Source organism: Schistocerca nitens, chromosome 11, assembly GCF_023898315.1.
Source record: "Schistocerca nitens isolate TAMUIC-IGC-003100 chromosome 11, iqSchNite1.1, whole genome shotgun sequence".
NCBI lineage: Eukaryota > Metazoa > Arthropoda > Insecta > Orthoptera > Acrididae > Schistocerca > Schistocerca nitens.
In genome coordinates, this window is record NC_064624.1 from 77357380 (window position 1) to 77372652 (window position 15273).

Below are 15273 nucleotides of genomic sequence, written 5' to 3' on the forward strand. Positions count from 1 at the left end.
TCTGGCACAGACAGCGGGCGGCAGAGGGTACTGGAAAGTTGGTTTTCAGGACGCGACAAAGAGAAGCAACATCCCCACATCCAGCCCCGACAGAACGTGTGGTACCAGCTTGGATGTCAGCTCCCTCAAGAGACAGAATCCAGGTTTTCTAGGACAAGTTGCAACAGTCATGGGCTAGCTTACCCCAGGAGACGACACATCACCTTAATAACACCCTCCCAAAGGGAATTACTGCGTGCATCCAAGTCAGAGAGCCAACGCCTTGCCGCAGTGGTAACACCGGTTCTCGTCAGATCACCGAAGTTAAGCGCTGTCGGGCTGGGCTAGCAATTTATTGGGTGACCATCTGGTTTGCTGAGCGGTGTTGGCAAGAGGGGTGCACTCAGCCCTTGTGAGGCAAACTGAGGAGCTACATGAGTGAGAAGTAGCGGCTCCGGTCTCATAAACTGACATACGGATGGAAGACTGGTGTGCTGACCATGTGCCCCTCCATGTCCACATCCAGTGACCCCTGTAGGCTGAGGATGACATGGCGGCCGGTCGGTAACGTTGGGCCTTCATGGCGTTCGGGCAGAGTTTAGTTTTAGTTTTTTTTTTATCAAAGTCAGAGGGGGTGCAGTGATGAGCTGGCTTCTTTCACTCGATTTTGGATTCGGTGATATAATATCACATACTAATGGTAAGACAGAGATTTAGGAACCAGGTTTTAAATTGTGAGACATTTCCAGGGGCAGATGTGGACTCTGACCACAATCTATTGGTTATGACCTGTAGATTAAAACTGAAGAAACTGCAAAAAGGTGGGAATTTAAGGAGATGGGACCTGGATAAACTGAAAGAACCAGAGGTTGTACAGATTTTCAGGGAGAGCATAAGGGAACAATTGACAGGAACGGGGGAAAGAAATACAGTAGGAGAAGAATGGGTAGCTTTGAGGGATGAAGTAGTGAAGGCAGCAGAGGATCAAGTAGGTAAAAAGACGAGGGCTAGTAGAAATCCTTGGGTAACAGAAGAAATATTGAATTTAATTGATGAAAGGAGAAAATATAAAAATGCAGCAAACGAAGCAGGCAAAAAGGAATACAAACGTCTCAAAAATGAGATCGACAGGAAGTGCAAAATGGCTAAGCAGGGATGGCTAGAGGACAAATGTAAGGATGTAGAGGCTTATCTCACTAGGGGTAAGAAAGATACTGCCTACAGGAAAATTAAAGATACCTTTGGAGAAACGAGAACCACTTGCATGAATATCAAGAGCTCAAATGGAAACCCAGTTCTAAGCAAAGAAAGGAAAGCAGAAAGGTGGAAGGAGTATATAGAGCATCTATACAAGGGCGATGTACTTGAGGACAATATTATGGAAATGGAAGAGGATGTAGATGAAGATGAAATGGGAGATACGATACTGCGTGAAGAGTTTGACAGAGTACTGAAAGACCTGAGTCGAAACAAGGTCCCCGGAGTAGACAACATTCCTTTGGAACTCCTAACGGCCTTGGGAGAGCCAGTCCTGACAAAACTCTACCATCTGGTGAGCAAGATGTATGAGACAGGCGAAATACCCTCAGACTTCAAGAAGAATATAATAATTCCAATCCCAAAGAAAGCAGGTGTTGACAGATGTGAAAATTACCCAACAATCAGTTTAATAAGCCACAGCTGCAAAATACTAATCCGAATTCTTTACAGACGAATGGAAAAACTAGTAGAAGCCGACCTCGGGGAAGATCAGTTTGGATTCCGTAGAAATACTGGAACACGTGAGGCAATACTGACCCTACGACTTATCTTAGAAGAAAGATTAAGGAAAGGCAAACCTACGTTTCTAGCATTTGTAGACTTAAAGAAAGCTTTTGACAATGTTGACTGGAATAATCTCTATCAAATTCTAAAGGTGGCAGGGGTAAAATACAAGGAGTGAAAGGCTATTTACAATTTGTACAGAAACCAGATGGCAGTTATAAGAGTCGAGGGACATGAAAGGGAAGCAGTGGTTGGGAAGGGAGTAAGACAGGGTTGTAGCCTCTCCCCGATGTTATTCAATCTGTATATTGAGCAAGCAGTAAGGGAAACAAAAGAAAAGTTCGGGGTAGGTATTAAAATCCATGGAGAAGAAATAAAAACTTGAGGTTCGCCGATGACATTGTAATTCTGTCAGAGACAGCAAAGGACTTGGAAGAGCAGTTGAACGGAATGGATGGTGTCTTGAAGGGAGGATATAAGACGAACATCAACAAAAGCAAAACGAGGATAATGGAATGTAGTCGAATTAAGTTGGGTGATGTTGAGGGTATTAGATTAGGAAATGAGACACTTAAAGCAGTAAAGGAGTTTTGCTATTTGGGGAGCAAAATAACTGATGATGGTCGAAGTAGAGAGGATATAAAATGTAGACTGGCAATGGCAAGGAAAGCGTTTATGAAGAAGAGAAATTTGTTAACATCGAGTATAGATTTAAGTGTCAGGAAGTCATTTCTGAAAGTATTTGTATGGAGTGTAGCCATGTATGGAAGTGAAACATGGACGGTAAATAGTTTGGACAAGAAGAGAGTAGAAGCTTTCGAAATGTGGTGCTACAGAAGAATGCTGAAGATTAGATGGGTAGATCACATAACTAATGAGGAAGTATTGAATAGGATTGCGGAGAAGAGAAGTTTGTGGCACAACTTGACCAGAAGAAGGGATCGGTTGGTAGGACATGTTCTGAGGCATCAAGGGATCACCAATTTAGTATTGGAGGGCAGCGTGGAGGGTAAAAATTGTAGAGGGAGACCAAGAGATGAATACACTAAGCAGATTCAGAAGGATGTAGGTTGCAGTAGGTACTGGGAGATGAAGAAGCTTGCACAGGATAGAGTAGCATGGAGAGCTGCATCAAACCAGTCTCAGGACTGAAGACCACAACAACAACAACAACAACTCTATCAAACCATGAAGTTCCATTTCGATTCACACTCCTATTCTGGGTGGTCTACTTTTTCTGTTACGCTGTGTTATTTCATCTTTAATAGGCTGTATCACATGCATATGCCAGTATGAAAACATGTGTCATCGTTTTTTTTTTCCCAAGCGGTGGTGGGGGATGATGAATTTCTTTATTATCTGTTCTGTAAAAAGATTGAAAAGTGAGTGTTACGTAGAAAATCCTTGTATGAATCGATAAGTGACAAAGAACATTTCAAAGAGACAGTTTTGTACCTGACTTCTACAACTGGAGTTTTCAGAGCATACTTCTTATGCTAGGGTGCGTGAATGTATACGACTGCATATGAATAAATGTGGAAGTTGCAGTGCTCTTTCGTCACACATCGTAAATGAGGCTTTATGTTACCAACAGCGGTGACAATAGTGGCGTGAAAGGAAGCACAGTACGTGTTTAGGAATTTGCATGAAACAGCTGTGAGGTCTTAATTCTCGGTTTCGCCGCTGCTCCGCAAATGCATGCTTTGTTACCCGGGCACTTCTCTACACGGCAGCTTCCCTAATGGTTTGCAAGCTGCTCTCTGTTTATTCTCTCCTACACACAATGAAAACAGACATTCGTTGCATTCTATGTGTGTAATAAAATAAGACTTACATTTCCTTCTTGTGCAACATTACAATAGCAAGCACCATCAATGGGTCTACGGGTAAATGGGATGAATAAAACGTTTATTTATCACCTGTACAAAATAAAGTTATATACGAGGTGTGGCTAGAAAAAAACCGGACTAGTACAGGTGAAACAATAAAACGAGTGCAATAAGGCTGAAAGTCGCGTGGCCTGTCACGTGACTCTCGCTCCGCCTACTGCTCGAGTTTCATCTGCCTCCTGCACTCAGTCTGCCCGTGGCGTCTGTTTTAAGTAGTTGACGTTTTGTCTGTGCGTCGGAAAATGTTGAGTGTACAGAAATAACAGCGTGTTAACATCAAATTTTGTTTCAAACTAGGAAAATCTGCAAGTGAAACGTTTGTAATGTTACAACAAGTGTACGGCGATGATTGTTTATCGCGAACACAAGTGTTTGAGTGGTTTAAACGATTTAAAGATGGCCGCGAAGACACCAGTGATGACACTCGCACTGGCAGACCAATGTCAGCAAAAACTAATGCAAACATTGAAAAAATCGGTAAACTTGTTCGACAAGATCGCCGTTTAACAATCAGAGCAGTGTCTGAGTTAACAGGAGTTGACAAGGAAAGTGTCGAACAAGTTTACCGATTTTTTCAATGTTTGCATCAGTTTTTGCTGACAATGGTCTGCCAGTGCGAGTGTCATCACTGGTGTCTTCGCGGCCATCTTTAAATCGTTTAAACCACTCAAACACTTGTGTTCGCGATAAACAATCATCGCCGTACACTTGTTGTAACATTACAAACGTTTCACTTGCAGATTTTCCTAGTTTGAAACAAAATTTGATGTTAACACGCTGTTCTTTCTGTACACTCAACATTTTCCGACGCACAGACAAAACGTCAACTACTTAAAACAGACGCCACGGGCAGACTGAGTGCAGGAGGCAGATGAAACTCGAGCAGTAGGCGGAGCGAGAGTCACGTGACAGGCCACGCGACTTTCAGCCTTATTGCATTCGTTTTATTGTTTCTCCAGTACTAGTCCGGTTTTTTTCTAGCCACACCTCGTAATTAGCTTTTCTTGTTTGTAGTTGAAATGTGGATCTGTTGGATGATGATAAGTTTGCCTTTTGGGAAGACCAAGGCATCAGAGGAGGACTTCTGACGTCGCAATTGATAATGGGAGCCAAACTTAAGAACAGGCAAGACACTTTCATAGCATTTGTCGACCTGCAAAAAGTCCTCGACAAACTTAAATGGCACAGGACTGTCGAAATTCTCAAGAGAATATGTGTAAGCTAAAGGGAAAGTAGGGAAATCTCTAATATATATAAGAACCAAGAAGCAACAAAAGAAATGGTAGAATGAAGTGCTACTGTTTAATTTATACTTCGATTAAGCAATGACAAAATGAAAGGCAGATTCTGAAGTGGAATTAAAATACACGATCAAAGTACAGAATGATAGTTATTGAACTATATGAAATAAAATATGATAAATTCTGAGTTGTTTGGGTTAGAATGTTCAATCTGCACGGTTGGCCAGGGGACACGATGGGAATTAGTATGCTCATCTATGGTTTGGCTTAGCGATGAAGCCCACTTTCATTCAAATGGGTTCATCAGCAAACAAAACTGGCGCATTTGGGGGACTGGGAATCCGCACTTTGCGACCGAAAAGTCTCTTCACCCTCAATGGGTGGCTGCGTGGTGTGCAATTTCCAGTCACAGAATAATCGGTGCAATATTCCTTGACGACACAGTGATTACCGAATGGTATGTCCAGGTTTTGGAAGACAATTCCATTCCTATTATCCGAAATGACCCTGATTTCAACAAGATAACTGCTTGTGTAATGGCCAGAGATGGACTAACATGTTATTGACTTGCTGAAACTGTGAAACGTTATTGACATGTGTTATTGTTTCAAAAACAAAAGTTAAATTAGAAATTTAAACAGATAAAACTGGAGAAAAAGGTGCAGGATGCTGCCATGATTGTACAGTATAGCAATTTGTTCATAAATGATCCATATAGAACACTTACAGCAATGTTTTAATGACTTATATCATGTAGGATGAATAAGAATAATTAGAAAAATAAATAGATAGAATTATGCAGAAGTATATAACATCTCACTAATATTATAGCATAAGAATTTGTTGATGTAATATGCCGATAGTAAATGCAGATTACAATATTTCTGTGAAAACAGGGATAAACAATTGAAAGTAATAAAATTATGCGAAAAGTGTAGGATATGCTCGAAATACCATAGGCTTACATTTTTAGTTGTAATATGCAGATGGTAAATATGGAATGTAGCAAAAAAATTAATGATATATCACAGTAAAAGGCTAAACTAGAAAAATAAATAGATAAAATTAAGCAGAAGTACAGGAGTCATCACTAACTTTGTAACATAACTGTTTCCCACTGCGTTATGCCACTAGCAAATTTAATGCACTATGTTCTAGTGGATGAGATGGTGCTACATGAATAAATAAAGTTTGAAAATTAAATGTATACAAATAAACGATAAAGCAGATTATAAGTCTAAAATTGCAGATTAAAAATATTTCGGTTTGTTATGTAAATGATGAATTCAGTGCGTAATGTTCAGTTCAATTCGATGTGTAAAAAGGAAAAGTAAAAGATATGTAATTAAGAGAAAAGGACTGGATACAACAATAATGTGTTGCATTATGCTAGTAGTTAGTTTATTGCTTAATGTTCCACTGAATAAGGTGATGTAGCACTAATTAGTAAAATTGGACAAAAAATTGATAAGTCTCAGAAGTAAATAAATAATGTATGACATCATATCAAGCAGGCAATAAGAAATACAAACGTCTCAAAAATGAGATCGACAGGAAGTGCAAAATGGCTAAGCAGGGATGGCTAGAGGACAAATGTAAGGATGTAGAGGCTTGTCTCACGAGGGGTAAGATAGATACTGCCTACAGGAAAATTAAAAAGACCTTTGGAGAGAAGAGAACCACTTGTATGAATATCAAGGGCTCAGATGGCAACCCAGTTCTAAGCAAAGAAGGGATGGCAGAAAGGTGGAAGGAGTATATGGAGGGTTTATACAAGGGCGATGTACTTGAGGACAATATTATGGAAATGGAAGAAGATGTAGATGAAGATGAAATGGGAGATAAGATACTGCGTGAAGAGTTTGACAGAGCACTGAAAGACCTGAGTCGAAACAAGGCCCCGGGAGTAGACAACATTCCATTAGAACTACTGATGGCCTTGGGAGAGCCAGTCATGACAAAACTCTACCATCTGGTGAGCAAGATGTATGAGACAGGCGAAATACCCACAGACTTCAAGAAGAATATAATAATTCCAATCCCAAAGAAAGCAGGTGTTGACAGATGTGAAAATTGCCGAACTATCAGTTTAATAAGTCACAGCTGCAAAATACTAACGCGAATTCTTTACAGACGAATGGAAAAACTGGTAGAAGCGGACCTCGGGGAAGATCAGTTTGGATTCCGTAGAAATGTTGGAACACGTGAGGCAATACTAACCTTATGACTTATCTTAGAAGAAAGATTAAGAAAAGGCAAACCTACGTTTCTAGCATTTGTAGACTTAGAGAAAGCTTTTGACAACGTTAACTGGAATACTCTGTTTCAAATACTGAAGGTGGCAGGGGTAAAATACAGGGAGCGAAAGGCTATTTACAATTTGTACAGAAACCAGATGGCAGTTATAAGAGTTGAGGGGCATGAAAGGGAAGCAGTGGTTGGGAAAGGAGTGAGACAGGGATGTAGCCTCTCCCCGATGTTATTCTATCTGTATATTGAGCAAGCAGTAAAGCAAACAAAAGAAAAATTCGGAGTAGGTATTAAAATTCATGGAGAAGAAGTAAAAACTTTGAGGTTTGCCGATGACATTGTAATTCTGTCAGAGACAGCAAAGGACTTGGAAGAGCAGTTGAATGGAATGGACAGTGTCTTGAAAGGAGAATATAAAATGAACATCAACAAAAGGAAAACGAGGATAATGGAATGTAGTCGAATTAAGTCGGGTGATGCTGAGGGAATTAGATTAGGAAATGAGACACTTAAAGTAGTAAAGGAGTTTTGCTATTTAGGGAGTAAAATAACTGATGATGGTCGAAGTAGAGAGGATATAAAATGTAGACTGGCAATGGCAAGGAAATCGTTTCTGAAGAAGAGAAATTTGTTAACATCGAGTATAGATTTAAGTGTCAGGTAGTCGTTTCTGAAAGTATTTGTATGGAGTGTAGCCATGTATGGAAGTGAAACATGGACGATAACCAGTTTGGACAAGTAGAGAATAGAAGCTTTCGAAATGTGGTGCTACAGAAGAATGCTGAAGATAAGGTGGGTAGATCACGTAACTAATGAGGAGGTATTGAATAGGATTGGGGAGAAGAGAAGTTTGTGGCACAACTTGACTAGAAGAAGGGATCGTTTGGTAGGACATGTTTTGAGGCATCAAGGGATCACAAATTTAGCATTGGAGGGCATCGTGGAGGGTAAAAATCGTAGAGGGAGACCAAGAGATGAATACACTAAGCAGATTCAGAGGGATGTAGGTTGCAGTAGGTACTGGGAGATGAAGAAGCTTGCACAGGATAGAGTAGCATGGAGAGCTGCATCAAACCAGTCTCAGGACTGAAGACCACAACAACAACATCATTAATGTTTTCACTATGTTCTATATTTATACTGATTTGTTGATGTAATATGTAAATATTAAATTTAGTGCATAATATTTCAATTAATGAGATGATTTCAGATCAACAAATGAAACTGGAAAAGTACATAGATAAAATTAAGAATAAGTATGAGACCCATCCCTAATATGGTATCACAATGATCTGTTGCTGTGTTATTCTAGCACTACATTTAATGAGTAATGTTGAAAAGAAACACATAATGCCATATGTGAAGCTGTGAAAGTAAATAAACAGCTTAAGGTTTCTTAACTTTTGATCAATGATATTTTTTTTTTTTTGTATTACACATTTTGAATTCAGGGTTTATCTTATGGGGAATGAGATGACTTTGCATAAATAAGTAAAACTGGAAATTTTTAATACAGAAAATGAAGTAGAATTACAATGCACATTCCAAATATTTGAGATTAAAAAATTTTTGGTGTATTATGCCAGCAGTGCATTTAGACCATAATGTACCAGAGAGTAACCGGATATCATATGAATAAGTAAAATTACAGATGTAAAGAGATAAAATTGAGTGTATCCCTAGTATCATAAAATAAAGATTTGTTGATATATAATACAGACAGTAAATTAATATTGGAGTACACCTGCAATTGGCATGACAACGGTTAAGTGCGTGAAATTATCAAAACAAAGTAACAAAATTAAGGAAAAGTCTGCAGGAGGTCGAGCATAACAGTTTGTTGATGGAATATGCAGATAGTAATATTAGAGCTTAATGTTCCAATAGGTGATATGACATCGCACGAACGAGTACAAATAGATGTCAAGTAGAAGTTAAAGCTGCATCCCTAATATTGCAGCATAAGGAATTGTTGCTGTACTGTGCCAGTGGTAAATTTGGAGCATAGTGTTCCAGTGAATGAAATGATGTTACGTGAATAAAACTGTAAAATAACTGGTAAATAAATATAATTAAGTAAAAAAGCACAGGTTGTGTTATAGTGTAACAGTACGTGAATGTGTAATGGAAACTTAGATGGTAGTGTGACGGTGAATTAGATGATACCGCAAGAAAAAGTAAAATTAGACAAGTAAATAGAGAGAATTGAAGAGGCGTGGTGGAAATATTTGGTTAATGCGACGGCTGTCGGAGTGTTTTGTCTGTGCTGTGTGAGAGCTTTGGCTGCGGCGCGCAGCAGCCAGGCCGGCTATCCGTTGCTCGCTTTAGTCTCTGCTGGAGCGGCACTAACCGTGGAGAGACACACAGCGGAGGGGGGGAATAAAAAAGGGAGGGAAAAAAGGGCGCACCGGCCGGGGCCCTTTGACGGCAAAGGGCGCGCGCCCCAGGGACGCGGCGAAAGGGCCGAAGGGCCAGGGGAAAGCGCGGAATACTTGGAGCGGTTCTTCGCGGAGCTATCGGAGAAACAGACGGGAGTGGAGTAGCGGATTCCGACTGAGATATTTCACAGAGGGTCTGTGTAAATAAAAATAAAAATACAATCCTGGAGCAGCAAAAGAGGGCTCTGTAATCGCTGCACTACACCTGTCAGTACTTACACTTTATACGGCGTTCATCTGTATATTTATTTCCTCCTTCTCTTGTATCTAACCAGTGGTCCTTAAGAGGTTCTTTAATTATACGCATGACTCTAGTAGGTTCTTGTTCCTTCTTTATTCATTTCATAGACTGCATTAATCAGATAATGTGGGTCATCCACTGTTACGGAATTTTATCATTCTTTTCTTGCAGGTTACGAGGGGCCCTTTGCCGGTCACGTTCCTCCAAGTACTTCCCGCCTGTGCGGAATTCTGGCGTTAGCGATAACAGAGGGCGCTGATTATGTGCAGAACTATATTTTCATTCATTTGTGGCTCCTTTAGCGATTTGTTTTATGTTGTTTAATATCACCCGGTGCAATATCAATGGTGTTTAATATTTATGTCATTGTCTAGAATATTGGCACTACATCATATGTCAACCACTGTTTTTCAGCTCTTCGTCTTTTTAACAATATTACTTTTGTCGTGTTCGTCTTTTTATTGGTTTTTGTTACTATAAAACCTTTTATACGAGGGCCGTTCAGAAAGTAACCTCTGGTTGATTTAAAAAAATACACCAAGTTAAATAAAAATATTTTAATATATACATCTTACAACAACATCTTTGCACTATTTTTCTACATAGTCTCCATAGCGATTGAGGCACTTATCGTATCTCTTCACAAACTTTGAAATTCCTTCTGCATAAAAATCACCCGCTTGTGCCTGGAGCCAGCCTGTGACCGCATCTTTGAGCTTAGAGAGTCTTAGAAATCTGTGGAAAACCAGTAGACAACTCCGACATTGAGAAACGTCGATTTTCACGAACTTTTGCATCAACTGTCTGAACGAGTTCGTCAGTCACCAATGATGGTCTACCACTCCTCTCTTCATCACGAACGTTTTCTCGTCCACTTTTAAATAAACGTACCCATTCACGGACAACTCCTTCACTCATAACTCTCGGTCCGTACACGGCACAAAGCTCACGATGAATAGCTGCTGCAGAATATCCTTTGGCTGTAAAAAACCTTATGACAGCACGCACTTCACATTTGGCGGGGTTTTCTATTGCAGCACACATTTCAAACTGCCACAAAAACTAAACTAGCGCAGGTACGACGTTCACTCGACCACGGCTTGATGCCGACTGAACTGTTGAGTGCGTGAACGCACAGATGGCGTCGCTACTCCCCCCACAACCCGCACTGTGACCAATCGGAGGTTACTTTCTGAACCGCCCTCGTACTTTATAAGCTTATTACAGACTTTAACTATTGTATCCCCCTTTTATTTTCGCTGTTTCAGTTAATTGTTGAAAACTAGTGTATGCCGACATTAGCGACATCTGGTCAACTTACAACACAAACATCTTGTGGTTACTGTACGGCAGCTTGTTTTAAACACTAGTACTACTGACAACATCACTTGTGTATGTGATGTTATCTACATGTATTTGACGATGCTGGTGCTGATTCCGCACTTAACATTTCACGATGCCACAACGGCTGCAGTACATTAGGACTTTGCTTTTATGAAACAGGTATGCCTCTTCATATTTAAAGCGCACAAATGTAAATTTTGTCGGTACTACTTTTAAATATGCTCTATGTATTGTTCTTAAGCTGTATACAATTTGCGAGTGTATTTATATTTTTCCGATTTTTGCTGCAGATCTGATGATGGCCATTAAAGACCGAAACCGATAATCTGTTAAACAAAAAAGATTGTGACCATAGACATAAATTAAAGAAACTTATTTATATCTTGTTTTATAGGTTGAATGCAAAGCCCATTTCACCAGATATGGAGTGCGTGGTGTTCAAAATTGTAATTCCAGGTTCAAATCGCTGTAGAAAGAGAACCGCTGCTGAGAATCATGTCAAATTTGAACGGCATATTACTGACGCAGGGCGAAACGTCACAGAACAAAAGAAAATTTAACGAAAATTTGACCAGCAGATGTCACTGTAAGCGTCGGAATACTGAAACCAACAGGCGCGCGTCACACAGCTATCTAGCAGATTGCGTCCGAAATACCTGACATGGTTATCTCCACGAACGATAGCGCGCTTTTGGTACGGTGTAGGTATTTTACAAGAAAGGTTATTTTGTGGCAGAAGCCCTGCAGAACTTCAGGACACAAAGGGTATGAAAAAAGGCACTGGTCCGATGTCTGCTAAAGGTCTGCCGGCCGGGGTGGCCGAGCGGTTCTAGGCGCTACAGTCTGGAACCGCGCAACCGCAACGGTCGCAGGTTCGAATCCTGCCTCGGGCATGGATGTGTGTGATGTCCTTAGGTTAGTTAGGTTTAAGTAGTCCTAAGTCTAGGGGACTGATGACCGCAGATGTTAAGTCCCATAGTGCTTAGAGCGATTTGAACCGTTTTTTTGAAAGAGCAACTCAAACAGTTTTACCAAGAACCTTATAAATGTTCAATGTGAACACAGGACGACCAAGAGTTAGTGGAGAGACTGTTGAGCGAGTGAGATAGTAGTTCACTCGTAGCCCAAAGAAATCAGTCCGGAAGACTAGTCATGAATTACAAGTCGACTGTTTGGAAAGTTTTAAGAAAACGCGTACAACTACGTCCTTGCCGCTTACCGTTATTAGAGGCTCTAAAGCCGGCAGACCATGGATTACGTGCCAACTTCGCAAACGAAATGTTGTTTCATGACAATGAAGATTTTCTGGATCATGTTGTCTTCAGTGATGACTCGACCTTTCACCTTAGTGGACATGTTAACACTCACAATGTGCGCATCTGGGGCTCAGAAAATCTTCATGAGGTGGTACAAATGCAACGAGATTCCCATAAAGTTTTTTGTGCCGTATCCCGGCGGAAAGTCTATTGGCCTTTCTTTTTTGGTGAACCTACTGTAACTGGCACTTCTTACCTTGATACACTAGAGCAATGGCTCTTTCCTCAGTTGGAGGAACATGAACCAAAGAACTTCATTTTCCAGCAAGATGGTACGCCACCTCACTGGCATAGCGAAGTACGTGATTGGTTGAACTTCACTGCACCCAAGCGCTGGATAGGCCGAAAGGGGCCCAATGACAGGGCTTGCTTTGCATGGCCTCCACGTTCACCCGACCTAACGCCATGCGATTTTTTCCTTTGGGGCTTCGTCAAGGATCGTGTGTACGAACCTCCGCTACCAGCAGACCTCCCTGAGTTAAGAAACTGGATAGAAGCAGCTGTTGCTACAATCGCTGAAGACACACTTATCAACGTTTGGGAAGAACTCGGCTATACACTTGATGAGTGCCGTGTGACGAAAGGTGCTCACATTGAACACTTATAACTGTAAGTTTAATATAATAAATATTATAAAGCGTTAAAACCCATATATTCATTTATAAACATCCTGTATTATATTTTCCTGTTGCGTGCACCATCACTGGTAAACGCTATGAGGGTCTTTTGCGGGCGAAGTCGTTCCAAACTCTCAACGGTGTGGAAGTGTGGTTAAGACCATTTTTATGTATGATGACGCTCCTCCGCATATTAGGCAGTGAGGTAACTGCTGCAGAGGCACTACGGAAATGCTAGAATCATCAGCCGTCATTTCCCTACAGCCTAGCCTTGCAGATCACCTTCTCTTAATTCGTGCGATCACCTGAAAGACGATGTGTTGAGTGCTCCAGTTCCGAAGGCAAGCATTGTGGAAAACACAGATATCATTATGCTTTGTAACGTTGTTACTTTAATTTGCTATGCAAGCGGTGCTGATGGACAATAAAAGCGGGTTAAAAGCTGTGGGCTGTCTGGGGAAGTTAACCTTGCATTACTGCGCAACTGTTTCACCAGGTATCCTGTCTAGCTTACCAAATTCCCAATCAGACTAACATTAATTATAAACTTTTAATAGTCATACGACAACCGGTGATATATATATATAAAAAGAGAATTTAAATAAAGAGAAATAAATCAGTTTATATTTGGAAATTTATTTTAACATTGATCATTGAAATTTCAGCATATTAAACTTGATTCATTACTAAGGTGGTGCCTTATTTAGGATTGTAAAAATGTGAGTTTGTAATCTTACGGAACACATCAAATAGGGAGCCAAGATTGGGAGACTACATACAACACTGCATTCATAAAATAACACACAAAGAACGTTGAAATATATGCAAGAGGAAATTAACCACAACCAACCGATTCAATTTTCACCCAAAGAAGTTACGTTCGTAGCGCAATCCTGTCCGTCATGTAATTACCACACACTGGTATACTCTCTGTGAAATCTTCCCGAAAAGAATAGCTGAGGGCTAAGTTGATGATTACACCACATGCTTCACGTGGTCAACTTGGTTTACACAAAGAGTGTAACTCCACAATAATACATCGAAACGCAATTTACTAAAGAAAAACCTCGAACTGGTTACTATCGTCTTACTATTAACCTGATGGGTCAAACAGTTGTATAAGCACGTGGTACTGGTCTCATAAAGTACACCCCACGTGGGTTGAACATAAAGAAAAGTTGCTATAATTGTCAAGACGAGACGTTATAATCACACGAGCATTCGCATTTAAGATTGATGATCTTAGTTAGAGTTACTGATCAACACGTGGTTCCACTTTACTCACAAAGTAGTGACAAAGCAACTACCGGAAGATATTCTGAACTTCACACCCGAATTACACTGCGTTGCAAGTTAAGATAACATTCGATATTTTAGAGCTAAACCTGAAATAAAGGTGATTAAATTTTCAGTTAGGCTGAACTTAAGAAATCCATTGTCCTACGGACTTAGCAGACACGCGCTTAGCCGGAGATCTTACCACTTCAGACGCTCGCCCCGGACAGACTGACCTGCGCTCCTACCGAGCGTGCTTCCCAAATACAAACGGAAGTGACCAGAGAGACAGCTTCCTATGCCAACATGACAAGGGACAGACAGAAACATGCTAAGAATGGAAACCTCTCTGCTTTTAGAAAGCGTAGCTACCTGTTCCGACGTTGGTCCTACTGTTCTCTAGCAGACAGGCTTGTCTGCTACCCTCAAGCATGCAACTAGGAATACATTTGCTCATTGATCCTCTCACACAGAAGGGAAGGGGGATGACAGTATCTTATCATATACAGTATATAAAAGAAAGCGGATGTAGGTTCCGTATGAGACTGTGTGACATGAATTACATATAAACTGTGTTTTAAAGTGTAGTAGTGTGACAGATCGTTCTTGTTTATGTGTAAAAGTAACACGTTTCACTGCTCAGTCTCCTCCCAGATAGTCAGAAACACCACAGTAAATTTAGAAGAGGAATTTATGCCGTAAATGACAACAGATTTAAGAAATGAACATGAAAGGAATCCAACAGAGACCTTTCAGCTTTTTAGCGGTTTTTGGCTCCAGGAAAAAACCGACGTCATTTTGTTTTTTGTTCGGTTTTTGGCCTCAGGCAAATTAAAAATCCGTTTTTTCCCGTCCGATGTGGTACGACCTTGTAATGGAGGATGGGCTTACCTAAGTAACAGCGCCACAACTGTTGACT

At 40.6% G+C, this 15273-nt stretch overlaps 1 pseudogene; it reads left to right on the forward strand.

Moving 5' to 3' along the window:
• The first annotated feature begins 253 nt into the window (after nt 1-253).
• LOC126214110 (5S ribosomal RNA) lies at nt 254-370 on the forward strand (annotated as a pseudogene).
• The last annotated feature ends 14903 nt before the right edge of the window (nt 371-15273 follow it).